We start from the raw sequence: 5,560 nt of genomic DNA, 5'->3' as shown, positions 1-5,560 counted from the left end.
CCAAGTTTTCCACTTGTAGACCTTTTTATGTATTTAAGTGCCTGAGTTTAAGTTCTCAGGGTAGAAAATATTTTATGCAATCATGTGACTTTTAAGGCAATTACGAGAAATATTCTATGACAAGCATTAATAAAATGATAACTAAACTTGTTATCACAAGATTTACAACTGGTAATTGAAAATAGCCAAAGTTTCAAAAGTAATAGCCACTTTCATGTAAAGATAAAATCTGAACAAAAATACTGTTAAAAATCCAGAAATTTTTTAGCATAATATGTTGGAGTTCGAATTTTTTATATATGAGCTTCCAGCATATTATGCTGGAATTTTATAATGTCTTGGGGTTCCATCATAATATGCTAGAGGTTTATATGCATGAGCTCCATAATCCTGCATACGATGCTGGAACTTTTTGTATCCTGGGGTTCCAACATAATATGCAGGAAGTTTAGACATAGGAGGTTCATACTCCTGCATATTATGCTGGAACTTTCTGTGTTTCAGCAAAACAATATTTATTTTTCAATGACTTTGCAAACGCTGGCTATTTTTCGATTACCGGTCTTAAAAATGGCTAGCCCGTGCTGTTTTGACGGAGATACAAGGTGCTGCACTTGGTGGTCCTAATTGAGTTATTGGATTTACTTTAGGTTAATAACGTGAAAATAGCACGTGTTAGTTAGTTTTAGGATTGGTAATTGGAAAATAGCCAGCATTTGTAAAGTTACTGAAAAGTAGCCACTATTTTGCTGAAACACGGAAAATTTCAGCATAATATCCTGGATTATGGAGCTCCTGTGCATATACTTCCAGCATATTATGTTGGAACCCCAGGACACAGAAAGTTCCAGCATAGTATGCGGGATTATGGAGCTCCTGCATATAAACTTCTAGCATATTATGATGGAACCCCAAGTCATTATAAAATTCCAGCATAATATGTTGGAAGCTCATGTGTAAAAAATTGGAACTCCAACATATTATGCTAAAATATTTCTGGATTTTTAACAGTATTTTTGTTCAGATATTATCTTTGCATGAAAGTGGCTAAATTTTAATTACTTTTGAAACTGTGGCTATTTTCAATTACCAGTTATAAATATGGCCATTTTGAATTTCATCTTGTATTTCCTTGTGGATAACAGTGGTATATTGATATTCGAAAGTTTAAGTTTAATCTAACTACTGAAATTGATGAAATTGGTAGTAGAAAGTTGTATATAGAATTTGGAATTATTTAACATTGAGCTAAACTAATTTTGAAGCAAACCATGATGGTGATTTTTTTTGCACACCGTAGTGAATGTCAGAATTTTGTGCTGAATTATGATGATTTACCATGATTTTTGCACAACATTTTTGGCGAACGTTAGAATTTTGTGGCCAATTATATAAAAATATGATGAATGTTAGAATTTTATGGTTTTTACAAAAATTATGACAACTGGCGGAATTTTGTGACGATCCCATAATTGTAAAATTAGCCGTTAGAATTTTGTGGCCAATTGCAAAAAGATTATGACAAACGAAAATTTGTTGTGACAATCACCATAACTTGTTGTGAAGGAAAATCTTATCCAAATCTATGAAAATCCTTGCAATCGTAGGGTGCTTGTGGGCGAATAAAGATCCAGCAAAGGCAGAGCTAGCGCACGGGAGGTGACACCTGTTAGATCTGATTTTAACGATGAAAATAATATATTTGCTCTTTGTATAGGAGCTCATAGATAGCATTGATCAAGGAACGCATGGATCGGCATACAAGATTGAAGGAATCAATCAGAGGCAATCAAGGAAAGCCGACGTGATTAAAGGAAGCAATTGATACTGACAGAATCAATCAAGGCTAAACTAAAGGGATCAAATAAATCAAGTATATCGAAGATCTTGTAGAATATTCAATCAAGTATCTAAATCTGGAAGGATCAAGATTCCGGGATCGCGCTCAAGGGAAAATCTTTAAAGCCTCTCGTTAGTTAGAGCCGTTGTGGAATAACCTTATTCTTGGAAAGAATCAATCTCTTTCCAAGGATCAAATCTCTTGGGTTGGCAAATCTCTCCAGAATTCAAGCCTCTCTCAAAGTATTTAAACTTGTAATCACACCTCAACACATATACTTTGATCGAACCAAACACCCTCTCTTTGTTCTACTGCAAACACACATTGTAGCTGTACTAAGACCTGCTGTGTAACAAATTAGAGAAGAAAGAGAGAACAACACTGGTGAGGCATTGTATCGAAAAAAACGAGTGATATAGGAACTGAGCTATTGGTGTAGATCACACCATTCTCTGTGTACTCGAAGAAACTCATTCACTGAAAAAGAACTCCTTTGCAACCCAAGGGGACTGGACTAGGATTCACATTGAATCCGAACCAGTATAAAAATTCTAGTGTCTTTAATTCCTGAATTTAATTTCAGCATCTTAAATTCTGTCGTTACTGTTATCAAGTTATTACATCTAGTCGACTAATTGAAAAACTAGTCAACAAATAGCAATTAAGTTTAAAAATAAACAATTCACCCCCCCCCGTCCCCNACTTGTTATTACCCATATGAACCTACTTCATGGGATCTCCAATCACATAGGTTGGGTTACCATCTCTATTGACAACATGTCGGCCTTAACCCCATCTCTTTTGAGGTTTGAAGAATTAATTTTCTTCCCACGGGTTTAGTCAGAGGATCGGCCAAATTAACTTCTGACTTCACATAATCAATGGAAATTATTCCATCTCTCAGCAGCTGCTTTATGACATCATGTCTCAATTTCATGTCTCTACTTTTACAATTATAAGATTTATTCTTTGCTATAGCTATTGCCGCTTGGCAATCACAGTGTATAGACACAGGAGGTAATACGTCCTTTATTAAAGGGATATTAGCTAAGAAGTTTCTTAGCCACTCAGCCTCAGAAACAGCTAACTCTAGAGCTACAAACTCTGATTCCATAGTCGATCTAGCAATGATCGTCTGTTTAGCTAATTTCCAAGATATTGCACCACCACCAAGGGTGAATACATAACCACTAGTGGATTTTGTCTCATCTGAATCAGAGATCCAGTTTGCATCACTGTACCCTTCTAAAGTAGAAGGAAATCCACTATATAGGATACCATAATTTATGGTTCCTTTCAAATATTTCATTAGTCAATCTAATGCAGACCAATGCTCTCTGTTGGGATTATGAGTATATCTACTCGGTCTACACACAACATAGGCTATATCAGGCCTTGTAAAATTCATTAAATGGATCAGACTCCCAATAATCTGAGCATATTTAGACTGAGCAACTGGGTCACCATTATTCTTTTTCAACTGAGAGTTAGCATCGAAAGGAGTGCTCAAAGATGTGACATTTAAATATTCAAACTTCTTAAAAAGTCTCTCAACATAATGTTCTTGTGACAACATTATGCTATCTTCACTCCTTATAACTTTAACTCCCAATATCATATTTACTTCACCCAGGTCTTTCATATCAAAATTAGCAGACAGAAATAATTTTGTACTTTGCAATATTTAAATTTGTACCAAATATAATATCACATAATCATTGTCTACAACTTTAGTATAAACACATTTATCCACCTCAACTGAAGAAAAACCGTCTCTCAGTAAGACTTGTTCAAATTTCTCATACCACTGCTTAGGAGCTTGTTTAAGCCCATAAGGAGATTTAATTAATTTACAAACTTTATTTTCTTGTCCAGGAACGACACAGCCTTCAGGTTGAACCATATATATTTCTTCTTCTAAATCACCATTCAAAAAAGCAGTTTTGACATCCATTTGGTGGATAAAAAGCTTACGTATTGAAGCTAAGGCAATTAAAACTCGAATTGAAGAAATTCTAGTCACTGGTGCAAATGTATCAAAATAATCTATATTTTGTTTTTGAGAAAATCCCTTTGCTACTAACCGAGCTTTATATTTATCTAAAGATCCATTAGGATTAAATTTCTTTTTGAAAATCTATTTACAACCAATATGTTTTGCACCAGGAGGTAAATCGGTTAAAATTCATGTATTATATTTCTTAATAGAATCAATTTCAACTTTTATTGCCTATTTCCAATATTTAGCATCTGAAGAAGATATAGCTTCAAAATACTTTGATGGTTCATTATCGACAAGAAAAGTTTGAAAATCATTTCCATAAGAAAAATAGTCTTTCCTAGGCCTTTTGCTCCTTCTCAGTTCCTCATTAGAGGTAATTTCATTATTTGTTTCAATAGGTTTATGAGAAATTTTATCAGATAATGAATAAATATATTCAAAGAACTCAGCATTCTTTGTCTCAATTATAGTATTGCAATCAAGCACATCACTTTTTAAAACAAGAAATCTCTATGCAGCACTATGTTCTGCATATCCAATTAGCATGCAATCAGCAGTTTTAGAACCTATTTTTCTCTTTTTAGGTTCAGGCAAAAGAACTTTAGCAAGGCACCCCCACACTTTTAAATATTTTAAATTAGGTTTATAACCCTTCCACAATTCATAAGGAGTTTTGCCTGATCTTCTATGTGATATTCTATTTTGTAAGTGACATGCAGATAGAATAACTTAACCCCACAAATTATCAGGAGCATTAGAACTGACTAACATAGAGTTCATCATCTCTTTCAATGTTCTATTTTTCCTTTCAGCTACTCCATTTGACTCACATGAATAAGGCGGAGTTACTTCATGAATTATTCCATTCTTTTCACAAAATTCATTTAGTTTTATAAGAAATAGAAGTATTAAATGCATCATCTTTATTTCTAAGCAAATACAACTTAGTATATCTGGAAAAATCATCAATAAAAGTCACATAATATCTTTTATCACCTCTAGTCATAGTCTGCTTTAAATCGCCTAAATCAGTGTGAATTAAGGATAACAATTCAGTTTCTCTATTTACAGAAAAACAAGTCTTTCTTGTACTTTTACTTCAACACATATTTCACACTTAATATTACTTGCGTCTAAACAAGATATTAATCCTAGCGACTACATTTTGTTTATATACGCCATATTAACATGTCCTAGTCTATCATGCCACAAAGAAATTGACTCAATCATACAAGCAGAAGAAGATGCCTTTTCATTGCTAGTATCAGAAATATTAAGCACAAATAAACCATAGTTACAATAACCATTGCCCACAAAAATATCATTTTTGGTCAATACGACCTCATTATTTTCAAATGAAACCTTTACTCTAACTTTTCCTAATAATCCCACAGAAACCAAATTGGTTTGGATATTAGGAACATGCAATACATCACTCAATGCTAGAGTTTTACCAGATGTGAGTTTGAGAAGAATTTTTCCTTTCCCAAGAACACGGATTGTTCTTGAGTCACCAAGATAATTAGTTTCTTCTCCTTCCTCAACTTGGGTGTTAGACAAAAATTCATTTTTGTTTGCACAAATGTGCCTAGTAGCACCAGAGTGTATCACCCAATCTCTCACACTGGCCACATTATTTATTTGGGAAATGATCGCAACAATTATATTATCCGCTTTAGTCAAATTTAATTTTGACTTAGTCGAGATTGTCATTTTAT

This window comes from Nicotiana attenuata, unplaced genomic scaffold (genome assembly GCF_001879085.1).
Source record: "Nicotiana attenuata strain UT unplaced genomic scaffold, NIATTr2, whole genome shotgun sequence".
NCBI lineage: Eukaryota > Viridiplantae > Streptophyta > Magnoliopsida > Solanales > Solanaceae > Nicotiana > Nicotiana attenuata.
The sequence above is the reverse complement of the archived record's forward strand: the minus strand, read 5'-3'. Positions refer to the sequence as shown.